Here is a 23,496-nt window from a genome sequence, read left to right as displayed (position 1 = left end):
CCGCTACACCTACTACTAGGTGATCCGCCGCGGTTAGGTAAGCCTATGAGGCTTACCTAAAAGAATCGGTCGCGATCAAGAATGTCTTGATCTTCTCTATGGAAGCCGATCTCCAAAGGAGTGCTATTAAGACAGGCACCGCCTATGAGATCTACACTAAACTTGTGACCATGTTTTCACAAGTTCCTAGGATAATCCAATATGAGGCGGCCTCCACATTCTTTGAGCTCAACATCAAATAGGGTCAAAAGGTTAGCCCTCATGTGCTCAAATTGATTGAGCATGTTGAGACGCTGAATTTGCAAGGGGTTGAAATTCCCGAACAACTCGTTATTGACCGAGTTCGCCATTCCTTGAATCGCATCAAAGCATATGTTCCGTTTAGGGTAAACTACAATATGCAAAACATGAAAACCTCTCTCCATGAATTGCACAACTTGCTTGTGCAAGCCGAGAGAGACATGGGTCTCAATGTGACTACGACCAAGGATGTGCTCAATATTAATAATAAGAGCAAAGGGATGTTAAATAAAAGCACTAGAAAGGGTAAGAAACCCACTCCCAACAAGGGCTAAGGGAAAGCTATTGTGAATAGCTCCTCCAAGCCCAAAAAGGGTGCTTCTTCCAAGGATAAGTGCCACTATTGTTGTGGTACGGGCCATTGGAAACAAAATTGCCCGAAGTATCTAGGAGATGTCAAAGTTGGACGTGTGACTCCAGTAGGTAATAAATTCTGTAATCTATTGTGTTATTAATATAAATCCCAACTTTGGTATTTAGATACAAGTTGTGATTCTCACCCCCTTTAATGTATTATAGGGCATGTGAGCAAAGACAAAGGCATGGAGAAGCAAGCTTGAGGAAGATCTTCGACAAGGGATGCTAGGGTAGCCGCCCATAGTAGAAGACCTATGGATGCTTGGCTTTTATTTTGTATTGTCTTCTTTGAATTATTGTATTTTGACTTGTTGTTTTCGAACTCATTTTTAATTTCCGTGTTGGACATGGAATTTGTTTTATTTCCATTTTGCAAACAATGGTTGTATGAATTTTAATGACTTGGCTTTCAACCCAAGTCATTCGGTTTATGGAATTTTCTTTGTTCTAAAAACTTGTCATTACACACCTTTTACATCAACATAAATTGATTTGACTTAAATTAATCATAAAAGAATTACAACGAGTGGATCATTGGAGTAAGTTCATAAGCCATGAATTTGATTCCCTATTATGCTTTTATAACCAAATATCACAACTTATTTGAAATAAGAAAGAACGATTGTAAAGTCAAATAGAGTTATTTGAACTCAAGGTAGATAATTTAATAAACCAATTGAAAAACACCACTTATAGTTAAGACTTGTAACCACTTATAAGACTCTATACGAGTTATGGGAGGGCTTAAGACCCTAAAATTGTATAAGACATGGATATGAATCCAATCCTTTATCTTATAAAGGTTAGTCTATCTTACTATTAGATTACAATGTCATTACAAGAGCGTCATCTATTTAGGTCATAATGTGCGATATTTTATTCATTCACATGTTTAAGTATCAAATTGTTTGTTGCTTATATAGCTATCTTTCGAGAAAAATAGGTGTATTTTTCAAAAGATAGAGTGGGAGAAAATTAGCAACAAACTCGAGACTAGTGAGGAGACCAAAAGAAAGATTATTGGGTCAAACTCGAGACTGGTAAGGAGACCAAAAGAAAGCTTCTTAGGTCAAACTCGAGACTAGTGAGGAGACCAAAAGAAAGCTTCTTAGGTCAAACTCGAGAATAGTGAGGAGAACAAAACAAATCTTATTCGGTCAAACTCGAGATTAATGAGAAGACCAAAAGAAAGTGTTCTTCAATAAAGATTATGAAGTCGTTGTATCAAAAAATTTCAGTTCAAATTTACATTAGAGCCTAATGAACCAAAGTGAAATATGTGCATAAGAGTTGCATAGATAGACATTAAGTTGTCAACAAAGCTAAGTGAAAATGTAACTATGCTAAGATACATATTACCTTTGCTACACCTCATAGTGTGAGTAATCAAGTTAGGTGTTATAACAAATTTCTAAATAGGTACTTAGAAAAGGGTGTGTGTGTGACATAAACACAAGATTTTAATCAACACTTAAAAAATGAAATGATTATCTCAAATTATGTGATAAGAAAATGGTTTCACTCGAGTTGTCGAGAATCCATGAGTATTCATGGATATTAGTGGGAGTCAAAATTGCCATGTTTAGACATGAAGTTCAGTGGGAGAAATAGTCTTCCATGTTAATGTCATATTACTCATTGAGATTGACATGCCAACACTACCATCTATGAAGGAAGTGTTTTGTTTTCAATTCTCAATGAAAGTTGATATAAAGCATTCTAAAATTCCAAATCTATCACAATATAGGGAATTTTAAATTGGCACTTAGATAAGTATCTTTTGTTGATAATATTCTTTATCTGTTTAATATCAACATAAGCTAAGGAGGTTATTCATTTAGATGGAAGTGGAATTACTATGATAGAGTCATAGTCATTCACTGAACCTCATGAGTTGTTGATCACATGAAATTTATTGCTAATGTTTCCGCCATTAGAACGATCATGTATGTCAATATATGCACATGCCATGATGAATCATATGCTTGGAGCATAATTAGTCAATGACAAGTTATTTCATATAAAGGTCATTTGAAAGCCTTCAAGAACATCTATTATAATTCCTGAGAAGGACTAAGGATCCGTTCTTGTGTTTGGACGACATACTAAGTTGTGTTGAAGGGTTACACAAACTCTAGTATCTAAACCTATAAGGATTTATTGAAATCCTAGGCTAATTTTAATGACTCAGGAGTAAGTGACTAGAAAAATGTTTTAGGATCTACCATTGCAAATTCTAGAAATAGAGTCTGAGTACATTGTAATAACGTGGTTCATAAAGGGACTATAGGTAGATCCTTCCACAAAGTAGTTTATCACAAGTTATATGACGTCAGTGGAAGTATCTTTCAAGTTAAAGAGCCCAAGTTTTTAGAAGAAGTCTAGACATGTACTTAGAAAAATTCATGACATTAGAAATGACATTGAATAGAAGGAAATAGCAATTCATAAAGTTGGACTGAATGGATATATGGTGTATCCACTAACCAAGCTTTTATTGCACCTTGACAAGTGAATAATGTACACTTTAGATTATATGATATGAAGTAGTAATATGGTATTGACTATTCATATGTGATAATCGCATTTATCGTTTGAGTTTCTTAAACTCATCTATTACTTTGTTATATCCAAATAGGTTGATGAGACAACATTGAACCCTATTAAAGTGAACTGAATTAACATAGTAATTGCCCCTAGTCACTCATATAAGGTGACGTCTCTAAGTGACTAGAGTGTGAGTCGATTGATGGCAAGTTCAAGTACCATAAGGTCATAAGAGATGACTAGTCGATCACATAGGCAGATTGTAAGAGAAACTCTGTCGGGCAGTGACCGCTTATAGAGTTCTAGTAATTCATATAGCCTGGTCGTGGCAAGAGCTACTATAGTATTCTTTTAAGTCAATTCTTTGACTAGAGACTATTCATCCAAGTTGGCACAATTTTTGAGTGACTTTAAATTATGCTCTACCACTTTCGTAAATGAGGTCAAATGGGCATCTTTTCGGTCATGATGAGTTATGGCTTGACAAAGGGAATAGTGTGATAGGAATTGTCCACCCCCTTATCAGGGTTATTTAAAAATCTCAGGGCCACTCGAGGAGTAGTGAACTGAAAATGCGTGGCCACGCTCGAAAGGTATCTACAGTAGATAATTCCGGTCAGACAGTTACTCTCCAGATTGAGGAAACCAATCTTGATATGATCACTTGCAAGAACGACCTGAAAGACACCTTGCATTGAGTGGGAGATAGTAATAGGACAAGAGATTAGTGACGCACACTTGTCTCGGACAAGTGGGAGATTGTTGGAGTATGTGTCCTCGACAATAGCGCGATCACATTATTGAAACTCATGATAAGAATACATGAAGGGATGATTAATTTTATACGTCAACTGATCAGCATTAATCGATAATGATTGGCTGACTAGAGTTTGACATTACTATCGTTTGATGGTGGTGATCAGTTTATCTCTCAAGGTCACACCTAAAGGACGATTCCATTAATAGAAAAATTAATTAATTGTATACTGATACGGATTAATTAATTCCTTAAAATTGAACAAATTACATATGTGAGTAAGAATATGAATCTTATTGTAATTCAATTAAATGTGATTCGTTTTAGTAAATAAAATGTTATGTATTAGTAAAACCTTATTTATGAAACAATTAAATTAAGAATGATCGGTTAATTATAATTACAATGTGTTGTAGATTATATTAACATAAATCATTTTATACACTTGTGATTATGAATTACTAGTCAATTGTTATATATATAATTGAATTAATATATGAAAATGATATTTAATTGTTAAATATGCATTAATATTATTAATAACATGTTACATGTCACACATTATATGACGAAGTGACAATTGACAAAAATAAAATAGAGTCCATATTATCTAATGGACCTGTTTTTAGAAGATATTAGAGTGATTTGGTAAATTGTTTTTTAATTATGGAGAACTCAATGATTATAATTATAGACTAGCCTACACCCTAATGTATTTTGATAAGAACAATTCTAAAAGAGAATGACCATGAATTGGCTCCCTTGGCCACCCATCCCACCGGTTTTTCCTCCCCTCTAAAACAAAAGAATAGTTCTTATTCTCTTAATTCATTCTTACATTATTCAATATTCACTTCTCTCACTATTCTCTCTAAAATAGTTTTAGAATATAAATTGTTCAAAAATCTTATAAGATTACTATTGTAGTAATATAAAATAATAAGATTAATTTAAGGTTTCTAATTTATATATCTAGTTAATATATAATTAGAATTAAGGGGTTGTCTTGGTGCCATCAAGAGGAGAATCTCTAATATTGGAGTTTTGGAGGATCATCCTTTAATTTATAGCTCAAGAACAAGTGAGAAGGAGTCCTCACTAGTGCCCTAAAAACCGATTTCTTAATATGTAAGGAACTTTATTCTTACTTTTCTATTTATATAATGTTATGCATGCACTAGATCAACATCTAATTTAATGAGTAATTTAGATAAATAATTAAAGCGTTTAATTAGAGGGTTATTGAATCCTTTCAAATTTACGCTCTTTTGGACATAGGCCACCCGCTCGCCCAACCGATCTATGGACATGCGGCAGTCTGAAAGCTACGTTCGGTGGTGTAAAAATGCTTTCGACCGGATCTCTTTAGATCGGTCGATTTCGTCTCGGCAAGGGTCTCGAAATGATGTTAGTGAAGGGTTATATCCGTATAACACCCTCTAAATATAAGGATTATAACGCAAAATTTACATGTGATTATGGTCATAAAACGAAAAACATAATGAAACGATAAAAATTAGAAATAACCTTCGGTCCTAGTGCAAAATGGCAATGAGAGATCAAAGTAGATCTCCTCCTAAATGTTGCACCCAAGATTGTCCGAGAAATGCCCTTGTGCTAGAGTGAATCCTCTAATTGCCTTGCAATATTGAGAGGATTGTTTTGTGAGTTTGTGTTGGATGAGAGATCCGAATTTCGAGAGGCACTTTCTCAAAACCCTAATTTTGTTTTGCAAAATGAATGATTAGGTTAAACAAGAGGAGGAGCTCTCCTTTTGTTCTCCTAATCTCGGTTTGGCCGAGTGGATCAAGGAGGAAATGGGCTTCCATTTTCTCCTTATGTTTAACTCGTGGTCCGAGGCTAAAATGTATACGACGCGGTGTTTATTATAAACTGTCATCGGTTATCGGATATTAAAACATCAACTAATAACACGGATTAGTTGAATTATTAATACATGTCCGACAAAGACAATATTGTATAATTATATTCAATATACATTTAATTAAATATAAAACGCTTATATTCAATTTTACGAATTAACCGCTTAATTCGTCTTAGCCATTATTATTTAATCCGTATTAAATAAAATATCTCAACATCATATTTTGACTAAATATTAGTCAAATAACTCAGACTAACTGGTTAGTCAAATTTGGCATCTACATGACTGTATTTTCATACCGTCACATCTCTCAAACGTATCCTATAGGTGTGACTTTTAGGGACCAGTTGATCACCGCCATCTGTATGACAATAACGTCAAACTTATCTAGCAAGCCAACCGTTATTGATAAACGTGGACCAACTGATTATGATACAAAAGTATACCCTTTGATCCTTTTAGAGATTTATAAGTCCTTGCACTAACTGTAAAGGACACCAGCCCCAACAAGCTCCCACTTGTCCGTACAAGTGTATGTGCAATGACGTTATCCGCACTAACTGGAGGACACCACCTCCAACAAACTCCCACTTGTCCGTACAAGTGTATGTGCGATAACCGATTCTCATATTCATTTAAAATTTCTCCCACTCAATGTAAAACAATTTGCAGATTCGGATCCGCAAAGGTCGTATTTTACAATCGATCCGTATCTAGAGTGGTTTCCCGACTTGAGAGTAACTTAAGCGATAAAACGAATCCGTATCCGAGCATGGCCATGCATTTCGATTCTGACTCCTCGAGTGGCCCTGAGAAATATCGAGTACCTGATAAAGGCTGAATATTTCCTTCAACTCGAACTCCTTCCGATCTAAGCACATCATGAAATGACCCAGAAACAATCTACTTGGCCCCCTGTTACGGATGACCGTGAGAGAGAAACCAAAGTCACCCAAAATCTGCCTTAGTCTCAAGAGACAGTCGATAGTCAAAAGAATCGACTCTTAGGATCACCATGGAAGTCCTATCCACGACCGGGCACCGAATGTTATAAAACATTTAGGACTCCACGTCGATGTCACAATTGTGTCCTACGAAATATCCGTATAAATCGCCTCTGTGATTGGTCAGTCAACTGGTTGACTTATGGCTCGTTGAACCCACCATCAACCAACGTCACAAAATAATTGCCAGAGTTATCAGCTCATGTGGGCAATTAAGGACTGAAAAATATAATGTTCGTTCAGTTCACTTTGTGGTGTTCAAAATTTGTCGTACAAATCCACATGAAAAACAAAATATATATAAAATATCAAAACGATGATGTCGTATAGAGTACAAAAGGGAATGAATCTAATCCATAAAAGAGTACTACAACTTAGGAACACGTTTAATTCCCATGGAATTAACATGCCCTTCATGCTTATCTTGGCGTAATGCTTTAGTGAGAGGATCTGCTATGTTATCATCGGTAGCAATCTTGTCTATCACTACTTCCTTTTGCTCCACGTAATCTCGGATTAGATGAGCTTTCCGTTGTACATGTCTAGACTTGTTGCTAGACTTAGGCTCCTTAGCTTGGAAGATGGCACCACTATTGTCGCAATAGATGGTGATCGGGTCATTCGAACTAGGCACTACAGATAGTCCATGTAAGAATTGACGCATCCATATCGCTTCCTTTGTAGCTTCAGACGCGGCATAGTACTCGGACTCAGTCGTAGAATCTGCTGTAACAGTTTGTTTCGAACTCTTCCAGCTGACTGCAGCGCCATTAAGAGTAAAAACGAATCCAGACTGAGATTTCGAGTCATCTCGATCCGTTTGGAAGCTAGCATCTGCGTAACCGGTTGCGCATAGCTTTTGTTCGCCTCCATAAGTCAATGCCCAATCTTTAGTCCTCCGTAGGTACTTAAGAATGTTCTTGACAGCTAGCCAATGTCGTTCACCTGGATGCTGTTGGAATCGACTTGTCATACTTAATGCATATGCCACGTCCGGACGTGTGCATATCATGGCATACATGATAGATCCTATTGCCGAGGCATAAGGTATCCGTGCCATGCGCTCTTTCTCTTCCGGTGTCTCTGGTGCCTGAGACTTGCTCAAATGCACCCCTGGAGCCATGGGAAGAAACCCCTTCTTGGAGTTAGTCATGCTGAATCTCTCTAGGACTTTGTCTATGTAAGACTCCTGACTGAGAGATAGCATCCGTCGTGATCTATCTCGATAGATACGGATGCCCAGAATTCTTTGTGCCTCTCCCAGATCTTTCATCTGGAAATGGTTTTTCAACCATACTTTGACCGAAGTTAAGAGAGGTATGTCATTCCCAATCAGGAGTATGTCATCGACATACAATATTAGGAAGACAATCTTGCTCCCACTCGACTTGATATAAAGACATGGTTCCTCGACCGATCGAGTAAATCCATTTTCTTTAATCACTTGGTCGAAGCGATGATTCCAACTCCGAGATGCTTGCTTAAGTCCATAAATGGAACGCTTAAGCTTGCACACTTTCTTAGGATGTTGTGGATCGATGAAACCTTCGGGTTGTACCATGTACAACTCTTCCTCCAAAAAACCGTTTAAGAAGGCGGTTTTCACATCCATTTGCCAAATTTCATAGTCATGAAAAGCGGCGATCGCTAAGATAATCCGGATGGAACGCAGCATGACTACGGGTGCAAAAATTTCATCGTAGTGCAAACCTGGCACTTGGGTGAAACCTTTAGCAACTAGTCGTGCTTTATAGATATCTTGTTGACCTTCCACAGAATGCTTTATCTTGTAAAGCCATTTGCATTGAAGGGGACGAACCTTAGCAGGTAAGTCAACAAGATCCCATACGTTGTTCTCATACATAGAGTCCATCTCGGATTGCATGGTCTCAAGCCATAGCTTTGAGTCAGAACTAGTCATGGCACCTTTATAGGTTGCGGGTTCACTACTTGTTAAGAGTAGAACGTCATCTATGTCATGTTCCTCGACCATACCAATGTATCTGCGGAGGAATAAGACTCTTCCCGACCTCCTAGGTTCCTCAGGAATGTTAACCGTAGCCGGGATTGAAGGAATAGATTCCTCCAATGGTTGCTCGGTATTTGGTTCTGGAATCTCCGACAGGTCGAAGGTTCTATCACTCTTTGTATTCTCGAGAAATTCCTTCTCTAAGAATGTCGCACTAGCCGCAACAAAAACACGTTGTTCGGTTGGCGAATAGAAGTAATGACCAAGTGTTCCTTTAGGATAACCTATAAAGTATGTCTTGACCGATCGCGGGCCGAGCTTATCCTCGTGTCTCCACTTGACATAAGCCTCGCAGCCCCAAACCCGTATAAAGGACAAGTTAGGGACCGTTCCCATCCATAGTTCATATGGAGTCTTGTTAATGACTTTGGACGGACTTTGTTAAGTATTAGAGCGGTGATGAGAAGAGCATAACCCCATAATGAGTCGGGCAACACGGTGTGACTCATCATGGATCGAACCATATCAAGTAGTGTTCGATTTCTCCGTTCGGACACACCATTCAATTGAGGTGTTCCGGTGGAGTTAAGCGTAGGGCAATCCCACAGTCTTTAAGGTGTTGATCAAACTCGTGAGAAAGATACTCGCCACCACGATCTGAACGCAGTGTTTTAATCTTTCTACCCAATAGGTTCTGTACCCTATTTTGGTATTCCTTGAATTTCTCAAAGGATTCACTTTTGTGCTTCATTAAGTAGACATAGCCATATCTACTTAAATCATCCGTGAACGTGATGAAATACCTATAGCCTTCTCGTGCGGTGATTGACATAGGACCACATACATCCGTGTGTATGAGCCCTAATAGGTCAGCAGCGCGCATTCCAACACCTTTGAAGGAAATCCGAGTCATCTTACCGATGAGACATGATTCACACGTGCCAAATGATTGAAAATCAAAGGCCGAGATAGCTCCATTTTTAATGAGTTGTTTTACGCGTTTCTCATTAATGTGTCCCATACGGCAGTGCCATAGATACGTTTGATTTTTGTCACCAACCTTTAACTTTTTATTCATTACGTGTAATATTTTTTGTCGTCGATCTAAAACATAAATTCCATTCATGGAGACCGCCTTGCCATAAATCATATCGTGTAATGAGAAAATGCAAGTATTATTCTCTATTACAAATGAAAAACCAAGTTTGTCAAGTGCAGAAACAGAAATAATGTTTTTGGAAAGACTGGGTACATAATAGCAGTCATATAATGACAACTCAAATCCGCTAGGAAGCTGGATCACATATGTCCCCTTTGAGACGGCAGCCACTCTTGCTCCATTCCCAACACGCAGGTCAACCTCACCCTTTACGAGAGGCTCGAGATTTCGGAGGCCCTGCACATGATTACACAGATGAGAACCACAACCAGTATCTAGTACCCAAGTTCCGTAACTTGCATGGTTAATCTCAATCATATGAATAAAAGTAGAAGAAGAAGACATACCAACGGGTTTAACGCGACCGCTTTTATGTCCTCATGATAAACAGGACATGTCCGCCTCCAATGCCCAGATCTTGTGGCGGTGATGGCATTCCATGTTTTCGGTTTTGCTCTTTGTCGCGCCTGATGAGGTGCTCGACTCACCAGGCCCACTCTTACCTGGACCCGACTTCTTAAACTTCGGTTTGCCTACTGCTAGGCCTGGCTGAACTTTGCCCTTACCCTTGCCCTTGTTTGACACAACGAGAACATCCTGTTTCATGCTCCCACTGAACTTCATGTCCTTCTCGCCCTGCACGAGAAGGGAGTGCGAGTTCGTGGGGACTTTTCTTCAAATCATTCATATAGTAATTCGCTCTAAATTGCGAAAAACCATCGTGGAGTGAGTGAAGCATGCGGTCAATAACTATGTTCTCGCTGATCTTGCAATCAAAGGTCTCCGACTTCTCGACATTCTCAATCATCGAGAATGTGTGGGCTAACCGGTTGGCCCTTTCGGAGTCTCGCATCAAAGAAGCGAGTGGTATGCTCATAGGTCACGATTCTCGGTGCTTTCGAGAATTCCTTGGTGAGCGTGGTGAAAATCTTGTTTGCACCTTGGGCTATGAAGCGTTTCTGCAAATTGGGTTCCATTGCAAAAATGAGTACGTTTTTAATCGCACCCGCTTCCAAGGCGAAATCGTTATACTTGTCGATCTCGTTAACTCCGGCCGTGGGGCCCGGGTGTGACGGCATGGGCTCAAGCAGAATCTGAGCTTCCGTCCGCCAGCGGCGCAAGCATTCCGTAATCTTTGCCTCCCGATCCGCAAAGTTTGATCCATCATTCTTGATCGAGTTGACTGATTCATCTGATTCATGAAGATCCGAAGCCAGGACTCACGGTCCAATGTGGCACTAGGCATTGGGTCGTTCAAGTGACCAGTCATTTTGTTATTAGCAGTTTATGTGAACGTGATCTACACTGAAAAAGAAAGAAAAACAAAAACGAAATAAGCAACTCATCGAGGTGATTTAAGTCTATTTTAAAATTCATTTTAACATGTAGACTCTCGCACTTGCATAATTGATCTCCCTCAAGAATGATACAAGTGATCCCAAGACTCAATTTCTGTAAATTGATAAGCCAACTGTTTAGCTAATTCTTCCGTAAGAAATCTTGGTCGATAGATTTCCGTAAATCCTATCTATAGTCCACCATAGTCACAGGATCGTACGAGTGACCATAGTGTTGAGATAAAATAGGTCAATCGGTTCCAACTTACCCGACGTAGAAGGGGTCATATTATGCCTACCGACGAAGAAGGGACTCATTGGAGTTTGACCTATAAAGACCGTTCTCAATTTTTGTTTATATGAGGAAGATCCCATCAACTAAATTATAATTCATATTAAGTGAACGAATAACTAGCGTCTGCGTGATTGAATTAATTTGGGTGATGGCTTAAAAAACGTGTGACATGAGAATGTCAAAGAAAACTAACTCGTGACCTCTATATGTGTCAGTTTTCATGCAATAATTAGGTGGTTTGGTTTTTAGGCGGAAAATGATGCATACTATCGTTACGATAAAATAAATAAATGAATGCAATACGTAAATAAAAATTCCTAGTGTGGCCTATCCTAGTAAAATAAAACATAAAACAACTTTGGAATCCACCGTTGGACCCGAGAAGCTAGTCTTGATGTTCCATCTTGATCCATGTAGCGGGAGTGAGCATCCGGTCTCCATCTTTGGTCTTCTCAAAGATTACAATTTAAAATTTACAAATATAAACCTATTTACGTTCTAAATAAAAACTGTAATTAAAAGAAATAAAAATGGAGATACGAGATCACAAAATACAACCAAGACCGTGTTCCATCATTACGGTAACACGTTCTACTAAGGCCACACTAAGTTACAACCGTTTGCAAAAATAAATAAATACGTAATTAAAAGCATTCAAATTAAACAAGAACGATAAATAAAATGCATCAACTAAATTAAATTTGTTCGTGACATAATTCCGTAATTATGTTAAATTTATCCAAACCACCAAAGATAATTAAAATTATATGACAAAACCGCTTTAGTCAAGTTAAATTTAATTCGTGATAATCCGTTACTTTAAATCGTTTTAAAGTAATTTGATTGTTCGTGGGTGAACCGTTTCACTTTCAAGCGAGAGCATAAATCCGTTTTATGCATAAATGGCCGAAAAAAAAAAACAAAAAATTTTTTTTTTTTTCCTTTACTGCTGTACGTGAACAGTACCAGAAACCTTTTTTTTTTTTTTTTTTTTTTTTTTTTTATTAAAGGCTGAAAAGCCGAGAGCCTAAAAAGGCCAAAAAAAAAAAATCAATCGGCTAAAACGAGAGCAACAAGAGTTCAAAACAAAACGGTTTGATAAAACACAATTGCAATTTTAATTTAATCCGTATAGAAATCAAATTACAATTGTTACATCTTCAACATATTGCAATAATTATCGGTTAAAATTACAACATGTGAAGAACGATTGAAAACAAGAGATCGAACGATCTAACAAAATTGTGTGGCACGCAAATTAATGCAAAAAAAACAGAAAACAGGCCGTGTACATGAAGGCCACACGGTTTTCTAAAAAAAAATTAGCCACACGAAATTTTATGCAATCATTTTGATCGATCTTTAACATATTGCAATGAATATCGATTACAATACAATATGTAAAGATCGAAAATGAAAACAAAACAAAAGACAAACATCACCGTGTAAACTTAACACGGATTCCAAGGCACAAAACACAAAAAAAAACGCAGCAATTAAAAACATTGCCGAGGGCAAAAAAAAAAAATTGTGCCGAGGGAAAAAAAAATTGCAGCCGAGACAATTTTTAACCAAAAATTATCGATTCAAAAATCGTTTGATGAAAAACACATATAAAAATTTACGTGGCCTCGCTCTGATACCACTTGAAGGGTTATATCCGTATAACACCCTCTAAATATAAGGATTATAACGCAAAATTTACATGTGATTATGGTCATAAAACGAAAAACATAATGAAACGATAAAAATTAGAAATAACCTTCGGTCCTAGTGCAAAATGGCAATGAGAGATCAAAGTAGATCTCCTCCTAAATGTTGCACCCAAGATTGTCCGAGAAATGCCCTTGTGCTAGAGTGAATCCTCTAATTGCCTTGCAATATTGAGAGGATTGTTTTGTGAGTTTGTGTTGGATGAGAGATCCGAATTTCGAGAGGCACTTTCTCAAAACCCTAATTTTGTTTTGCAAAATGAATGATTAGGTTAAACAAGAGGAGGAGCTCTCCTTTTGTTCTCCTAATCTCGGTTTGGCCGAGTGGATCAAGGAGGAAATGGGCTTCCATTTTCTCCTTATGTTTAACTCGTGGTCCGAGGCTAAAATGTATACGACGCGGTGTTTATTATAAACTGTCATCGGTTATCGGATATTAAAACATCAACTAATAACACGGATTAGTTGAATTATTAATACATGTCCGACAAAGACAATATTGTATAATTATATTCAATATACATTTAATTAAATATAAAACGCTTATATTCAATTTTACGAATTAACCGCTTAATTCGTCTTAGCCATTATTATTTAATCCGTATTAAATAAAATATCTCAACATCATATTTTGACTAAATATTAGTCAAATAACTCAGACTAACTGGTTAGTCAAATTTGGCATCTACATGACTGTATTTTCATACCGTCACATCTCTCAAACGTATCCTATAGGTGTGACTTTTAGGGACCAGTTGATCACCGCCATCTGTATGACAATAACGTCAAACTTATCTAGCAAGCCAACCGTTATTGATAAACGTGGACCAACTGATTATGATACAAAAGTATACCCTTTGATCCTTTTAGAGATTTATAAGTCCTTGCACTAACTGTAAAGGACACCAGCCCCAACAGTTAGAGATGTTCTGAGTCGCCACCAAGCATTTGTGGGATGCTTGGAACCCGTTCGAATCCACTTTATACCTAGGTCAACCAAAGCAAAAAGCGGTGTTTGACATAGGTACTAAAGATAAGGAGTTGTCCCTCTTTAGCATCCAATCTCTAGAATTAGTCTCGTTCGCCCTGAATAAGGTTGTCCACAATCAAAAGTTTCTGAGTAAGAGGTGAAGGTACGTATTGGGAAGCCCTTTAATCGGACACCCAATCCCGCCCGCGGTAGCGGCCTCTACTGATCGATTTTGGTTGGTTGAATGCAAAAGTTGATAAAACAGGTAAATGCATGAATGCGCATCCACAAGTTTAAACCTAACATGTGAACTTTCTATGTCGGTTGTTTATCCAAATATCAAGTAATTGATGTCAAGTTGGATTTAATTTTGATTTGCATGCAGGACGGAAATTAAACATCCATTTACCGAGTTAGGTTTATGGTGTATAACGTGATCCATTTGTCTTAGAAAGGCGTTTGTCAAATACAAAGTAAAAAGTAAGGCCTGCCATCTGATCCGTCGTGTATTCGGCTTAACCGAAGTCGGGATCGTCCTAGGCGAATGTTGGAAAGGAAGCAGGGCCTGCACCAGGCAGCCTATTGAGGCGCAAGCCTTAGGGTGATGGATAGGGCCATGTCATGGTTCGAAAACTGGGAATCAGTTGGCCTGTTTACCTGCGAGGCAGTAGACGATCCATAAGGACGTCTCCTGACTGTTGAAAACATTTGTAAAACGGTTTGTAAAAGGGTGTTTGAACCTATTTCCGTTTGAAAAGTTCATTCAGGCCGCTTTTGTGTTAATATGAAGAACGGAACTTGAATAATCATCATTGTACTGACGATATTCGATGTCGGGTTCGGTTTTGCAAGCTTGACATGAATAGTTTTGAAAAATGTTGATTATGAACTAATTGTGTTAAGTTCATTATTTGTAATTAGCTTATGTTTATCATCGTACTCGGGTTTAAACCGACATTGTATATGGAACCAAGGATGATTATGCATGTATGACTAATAAGGTTGTTTTTGAAATGTAAAGAAATGAATAAAAGGTTTTAAAATACCTTTTAAAATGTAATTAACCAAATATTATAACCGAAACTCGGATTAAACCGTCATGGTATGTGGAACCAAGGACGAACATGATTTATGGTTAAAACGTTTATCATAAAAATGATTTGAAATGGTAAAAACCGGTTACAAAATGAAATGAAAATGGAAAGAATGAACTCAAACACATTTGAGTTCTGACCTGGATAACCCATTGAGGCGCGAGGCACCTAGTGGTGACTGCTTCTGTTTCAGGTCAAAACTCGATTTTGGCTCATTCGATCCGTATTTTGAACCATATTATGCATGTTCTAGCATGTTAAGGTCATAAAAACAGATAAAAAGATATGAAAGAAGAGGAATAATTACACCCACACACTTACATGCTAGGTTGAAAACGAGAAATCGACGGAAGTGTAAAAACTTGTTAAGGCGGAAAACTCGGTTGAAAACCGCTTTAGCAATGTAAAAAGTGTTTAGTTTAGTTTAGTGATTGTGTAGTTGGTCGAGATGGTCGGTCAAGTGTATGACTTGTATGGCTCGTATTTCCGATCGGTAGGTCGAAAATATGTGTCGGTTTGTGACTTGAGAAGTCTCGTCTAGAATTTTAAAGGAGAAATAAGAGGGAGGAAACTCATGTACCTTCAAATTGTGGCATTTGAGGGGTATTTATAGAGAATTGAGTGGTTGTGTGCATTTTGAGAGACGTGGCCGCATGGGCTACTCGAAGAGGCGCGAGCCATTTCGCGGGTCTTCGAGCTGTCTTGTCACTATCACGCATTTGAAATCATGATTTGTTCTATCCTATGGTTTGGATGGCATGATTTTTGTATTTGACCATTCAAGTATACCGTGTATACTTAACATAGAAGCTTTATAATGTTTGTTTTTTGTGTTTGACTCGTTGTTGGAGTCGGGATTTGAATTTTGAGTCAATTTCTAGTCCGGTGTCGGTTTTGACTCTAGTTAGGGTCATTGCGACCCCGTCGTCGTGCATTAAACACTTCAGGTACTTTTGAAAAGTTTTAAAAATGTTTTATCGTCGGGAACAGTTTAGAGTATGTCGACTGTCCGTGTGGGTCGTTTAAAGTCCGTTAGACTACGTACAAAGGCTCACCAGCCATAGAAAGGAGTCAGACCTGAGGCATCTTCGGGATATGTCCTTGAATTGTTTCTTGTTTGCGCACGAAGGCTCGCCAGCCATGTTGCAGATACGAAAGGGCTCGTCAGCCGCGTTGAGATTACGTTTTGAGGCTCGCCAGCCATGTTGAAGGTGCATTTTGAGGCTCGCCAGCCATGCTGAAGGCGCGTTTAGAGGCTCGCCAGCCATATTGAAGGCGCGTTTTGAGGCTCGCCAGCCATGTTGAAGGTGCGTTTTGAGACTTGCCAGCCATGTTGAAGGTGCGTTTTGAGGCTCGCCAGCCATGTTGAAGGCGAATGATCGATTGCGGGAAATAGTCATGTTGGACGGGCTTATTTCGAGAAATTGTTGAGTTAGTGGGCTCCGTGGGGAGGTCTCTGATATGCTGCTGGGGAATTTCAGTGTTTACATTGGATGTTTGTGGCGCCGGAAAGAGATATGCTTGAGCCTGGCTCCTGTGGACGGCGGTGATTTCGAATTTTGAAGAGAGGTAACCATTTTTACTGCCGTTGTTCGTAGTTTATAGAAATAGCAGATGTGAATTCCGCCATTCGATGTTTGTTTGGGAGATAGCGGTTCTAATCCCGTCTTCTTGTGATTTGAAATTTTAGAGGAGGAGTGAATTTGAATTTCACTATCCTGTTTTTGTTTGAAAAAGGTGATGGCTTTTAATTCCGTCGTCTGAAATTGTGTAAATAACAAATTGGAATATCGTTATTTTGCTTTGGTGAAGAAGTGACGGTTTTTAATTCCTTCGCTTGAAAGAGTCCTTGTTTTGTCTTGAAAGCAGTCTTCCACTCATCACCTTCCCAGATTCTCACCTAGTGATAGCCTTGCCTAAGATCAATTTTAGAAAAGATTCCGGTGCCACTTAACTCATCCAGCATGTCATCAAGTCTAGGTATGGGAAGCCTATACTTGACTGTGATGCTGTTGATGGCCCTGCAATCAATACACATCCTCCAGGTGCCATCTTTCTTAGGAACCAGCAGTGTTGGGACAGCACAAGGGCTCAGAGATTCTCTCACAAATCCCTTGCTCATCAATTCATCAATTTGTTTCTGTAGTTCTTTTATAGCATTAGGATCACACCTATATGCAGTCCTGTTAGGGAGTACAGATCCTGGCACAAGGTTAATCCAGTGCTTAATCCCTCTTAGTGGAGACAAGCCACTAGGCAACTCAACACGAAAGACATCCTGGTATTACTCTAGCAATGCTCTGACTTCTGCTGGTAGTTAGTGCTCCACATCCTCCTGTATTTCCTTGGACAACAAGTTGAGAACAGGCTGTTCTTGTTGTATTTCCTTGACCATTTCTGCTTCAAATAGGAATAAAACCCCATTAAGCCCATCAGTCACACTTGGACTCCCATAGTTCTTCTAATTAGATGGTAAAGGAGTCAATGTATTTTTTCTGCCGCCTTGCTTAAAGTAATAGGTGTTGCTCTTCCCCTGATGGACTGAATTCTTATCAAACTTCCATGGCCTCCCTAGTAACAGGTGACATGCATCCATGGGGACTACATCACACAAGATCTCATCTTTATAAACATTGCCAATTTAGAATGGAACCAAACATTGTTTGTCAACCTTGACCTTTGCTACCATGAAATTTTAACAGGTGACACGCAGCCATAAAATTTTAAAATGAGGGACCTCTGATCCTCCTCCAAAGGTGCATGTTGAGAGTGCATCACTCTCCATAAACCCAGACTATGGCCTGTATCAGGATGAGCCATGACCATGTCCTGGGTGGATTCCTCCTCAAGGGTTGTCTCCTCAATCACAGGATCCTTTTGCTCATATTCAACTGAGACCTCCTTTTCCCACTCCTCTACCTCCGTTGTTGTTAGTGCTCTCTTGGAAGGACAATCCTTCCTGAAATGACCACACCCTTGGCATTAGAAGCACTTAATCTTCTCCTTGGTCAAAGGTGAGTTAGACTTAGGGAACATGGGTGCCTTCCCCTTGTCTCCTCCTGCTTGGGACACTGGTTTGGGTGTCTCAACAATCTTAACACCAGTGTAGGGCCTATAAACAGGTTATGATTTGGGTGCAGCAGGTTTGGACTTTACCATTTTTTCCACTCTGAGTGCTAGGTTAACAACATCATCATATGACCATAGTGGTTGCATCCTAACCTTGGTAGCAATGTTTTTATCAAGCCCTTCTAAAAACCTAGCAATCCTTTTGCTCAGGTTTCTCATTAATCTCACATTGCAAGGTTAATTGTTCAAATTCCCTTAAATAAGTTTCAATGGGTCTCTCATCCTGCCTAAGATTAGACAACTTAATGAACAAATCCTGAGTATAGTCTTGGTGACAAACCTATCCAATAATTTCTTTTTAAGTTTGTAACAAGATTTAACAGGTTCCTTCCCTTCCCTTAATCTCTGGTGTTTAACTTTATTATACCACAATGAGGCATACCCTTTAATTTTAACACAGCAACCTTAAAAGCCTTAGCATCATTGTAGTTTTTATACTCAAATATATTTTCAACATCCCTATTCCATTCTAGTAAGTCATCAGGGTTAAGACTACCAGAAAAATCAGGAATCTCTACCATTAGATGCTTGTCTGTTTGCTCAAAGGCCTCCTCTTATGTTCTGATGCTTTCATCTGAATCTGAGTCATAATCCTCTTCATGATGTGGCTGTCCCCTTTCTGCTCCCACATGAAACCCTCTGGCCCTACCTTTGCCTCTACCAGGCGGTCTCCTCCATAGGTCAGGGTTTGGAATCCTTTTCATGACTGCATTCATAGCATTAACCATCACATTGATAGTTCTTGCTAACTTTTCAATCCTTGTTTTAATTCCTGCCATTCTCTCTTCACTAATAGTTATTTTTTTGTGTTTTTAATGTAGTTAGTGTAATACTACAGTTTTCTAAGTCTCTTACTTGGCCGAATATGGCTTACTCGACTAAGTAATGCATCGTGTGTTTCTGGTTAGACTACTGTCCAGGAATACTCGGCCGAGTATACTCTATACTCGACTGAGTACCCGGTCGGTTACGGGTTATTTCCGCGGTTTTGATTAAAATGATTAGATATTATATATAAGCCGTTTGCCAATTCTAAAATCATTTCCTCCAAAACCTAAACTACGTTTCATTCTCCTCTAATCATCTTCATCAATTCCAAGGCAAAGGTCGTCGATTGTAGGTTCTAGCATCTTATTCCGTGTCAATCGCCATAGTAAGTGTCTTATCCTTGTCGATCTATTGGTATTCTTATAAGTCAGCAAACCCTAGGTTGGGTTAATTTAGGGGTTTAGGGTTTTGGTTATCGTGTGTGTTGTTGATTGTTGATTATCATTGTTTTAGGTGATGATGTGTTACTCGTTGTGCATTTCTATAATTGGCTGCGGCATAACAGATTACGAGAAGGTAGGGTTTCCCTTCTCGGTTTACCGGCTAATTGATTTATGATTGTGATGTAATTTTTTGTACAATTGATATTGTGATTAACTGCTGTTGTTGGATTGGAGTTTGGTGTTGGTGTTGAGATGGTTGATTATGATTTTCGCGAGGCGCATCCTCGGCTGAGTGGAGTCACTTGCGGAAGTGGCTTCACGCCCTAGTTTCGCCCTTTGTGGAACCCGCCACAAGAGAGGATGTGCACATTAATGAACAGGGTTATCGCTCATTGATGAGCGTGGCTTAGGTGGGCCAGGCTACGGTCCCCCCCCTGGCAGGACTACATACTTTAGTGTGTATTCAGTTACATGATGTTATTGGGAGTTGGAGGTGGATGGTGAACAACTGGTTATCTTTTCGTACTTGTCTCATTTTGATTATACAGTAAACTGACCCCGATCATTGTTTTAAAAACTGTGGTGATCTATTCAGGGATGGTGATCAGTTTTTGAGCAGGTATGATATAGATTGCGCGAGGGGTAGTTGGGATGGAGTCATCACGTGTCACTAGAGTCTTCCGCTGTGTCTTGAACTTATATATCTTTCAGTTGGTTTGATATTTTGGAATAGATGTATTTCACTTTACAGTTTTGGGTTTTGGATATGTAATCACTTAAACTTATTTCTCTAAAGTATATTTCTTTATGGTCAATTTGATATACATTGCCTCGGGTAACCAAGATGGTGACGGTCTCTCATGCTAGGGTGGTCTTGGTAAGGCACCTTGGTATGTGGGGGTGTCATAAAGTGGTATCAGAGCGACGATTTTGGAACCTGTAACTAATGAGCCCAATGAACATAGAGAGTCAAATTAAAATGAACTCGGGTAGGAGTTATTAGAAGCTAATGAAAAGACTTGGGAGACGTCCTAAAGGCGCGAACTTGCCCTACAACTTTAAACCGGTCACTATGGGGTGTCATGGGATTGCTATGTGTTTACTTTCATTTATATGAATATGTTGGATGGGTGTTATGTGGTTGAATGAAGGTTTGGTGGAAAAGATGAAGGTAATTGTTTATAATATCATGAATAGTTGTTGGGATCGCTACTAGTTTACTATCGTTTATATTCATATGGTTGGATGAATATGGTGGATGAATATGTTGGATGAATAAATTGTATGAATGCATTGTATGAATATGATCGATGAATTGGTTTGAAAAGATGAAGTAAGTAATTGCATGAGAATATGAAATTCATGTGGAAAACATGTTTATGTGATGGAAGAGGATTTTCTACTGTTGCTATGTTAGTAACATGTGAATAGGGGTTTCATGTTGTATATTATGTTATTGTTTTTACGTAAAGTTATAGAATAAAAGCATGTGGGTAGTAATAATTGAGAAGTTGAATATTGTATAAGCATGATGGGTGCTATTGTTTGGCTTTTGTAGATAGTAACATGTGGTTAGGGATACTGGTGTGGACACGGGCCACCTGCGACGCCCATCCGATCTGCGAGACATAGCAGCGGTGATGTAACTCATATTTGAGCATATTTAGTCCCCGAATTAGCCTCCTTCCTATGCTTTTTAGTGCATAATTGGGTCATTTACTATCTTTAGTCTTTCTTTTTGCATATTCTTTGAGGTTTTGATCCTTTGGTAGGAAAGGAGTAGGAACCTTGCATTTTCATGGCAAAATGGAGCTAAATTGATTGAATCTAATGACCAAGCATCAAAGGGAAGACAATGCTAGAAGGCCTATGTAGATAATGAAGTAAATTGGGCAATGATGAAAAGATCCTTGCATATCCAACAAGATCCTTGAGGATTGTTGAAGAAAGAAAAGAAGAAGAAGTGACTGCCCAGCAATTCGAGCGTCGCAGTGCTCGGGACGAGCGTCCTGCCTTCCCACAATCCGAGCGTCCCGTGGCCAAGACGCTCATCTTGGTGCCTGACGATCCAAGCGTCGCCTTCCCCAATCCGCTCAGATTCCTCTCCAGTGCAAGCCGTCCCTCAGCCAAGCTGCTTGGGACGAGCGCATTTCTTAAAGACTATGAAAACGGATATGCGCATCTCCTTCGAGAGGAGCACTTCCTCAACTTTTATAAAGGGTCTTAATCATCATTTAAGCCCGTAGTAACCCTAATTTATGTACCTAATCCTTAGTATAAATACCCCATTGTACTAATTAGATTATCATGTTCTTCTTATGCAATCTTAATCTCATCTTAATCTTGTAATCATCTCTTAATTTAGCATTAATACAAATCCCATTTCTTGATCTTTCCTTAATTTCTCTATTGTTCATCATTTATTTTGGGTAACTGAAGATTATTTGGGGTTTATTTGGAGGATTGACAACCTTCCATCAATCATCAAGTACTTCTATTATTCTTTGCTTTATTATTTGGAGTCATCTTTAGGTATAATTCTCTCAATCCCTTTTAATTATTGTTAATCATCTTCATTTATTCATCATGTTTTGTCTTGCTAGTATCATTGACAACCTTGTTAGCATGCTAAAATTGATAATGAGTGAGTAGTCATCTTAACTAGGGTTAATGGGGAATTAGGGGAAACCAACATGGGGATTGATTCATGCTTAATCTAATAGTCTTTCATAATTAATTTGCTTGCTTGTTGTGATTTCAACTTATGCACATGTTATGTTTGATGAAATGCGAGCCTATGAATCCTTGCATTTTTTACCCATCACTTATCTTTTCAATGAGACTTGTAAGACATAAACCAACTCGAGTCTCATTAGACCATGCATATAGTTTGATAGGGAGGATTAAGTCGACTTGTAGGTGTTGTAAAATCTAATCGATTCAGCTCCGGGACCCAAACCTTCCTATGGATTGTAAAATTTACACTAACTCGATCCCATCACGACAATTATTGCTTGCATCTAATAGAAAACATGTTTGTATGATCAAATCCCATGAATCCCCTATGAACCCATGACACCCTAGTGCTTTTAATCAGTTGTTTACATCTCATTTTAATCATCTTGCTTGCTTATTTACATTGATATTTAGCTTAGTTGAACTCCTACCTCAACCCAAATTGTGACACCCTTAGACACAAACATTTGCAATCGAAAATCCTACATCAATACCCGTCCCTTGGATCCGACCTTTACTTACCTCTTTACTAATAGTAGAGTAGTTTGTGAAGTTATAAATTTTATTTTGGTCTAGGTAACTTTTGACGACGAGTAACAAAACCGACGAACCAAAAATGGCGCCGTTGCCGGGGACGGTGTTAACTTGATTTGATTTTCTTTGATTGTTTTTAGTTGTGTCTTTCTTTACCTTGGGGAAGTCAAACTCTTCAAGGTTTTTTCTAATTATTTTCGAGTTGTTTGATATTTTGCATGTCTAGGAGATCACAAGGTAACTGGTTACCCATTGATCTTGAAATTGAAAGAACTTTGACCAACAATAGAAGACTTGCTAGAAATACTTTGAGAGGTATTGGTGAGAGTGCGGATATTCAACCAAATACTATTGATTTCATCAATCCTTTTGCAAGAGAAGGAGAGGATAACCCAACACAAAATCAACCACAAAACCCACCATAAAATCGACCCACAATGCCTAAATTTTCATCACATTCTGTACCAACCGAGGAGAACCTACCAAATGGTACTCCCACA

The sequence above is a fragment of the Silene latifolia genome, chromosome 10 (genome assembly GCF_048544455.1).
Source record: "Silene latifolia isolate original U9 population chromosome 10, ASM4854445v1, whole genome shotgun sequence".
In the NCBI taxonomy this organism is placed as follows: domain Eukaryota; kingdom Viridiplantae; phylum Streptophyta; class Magnoliopsida; order Caryophyllales; family Caryophyllaceae; genus Silene; species Silene latifolia.
The sequence above is the reverse complement of the archived record's forward strand: the minus strand, read 5'-3'. Positions refer to the sequence as shown.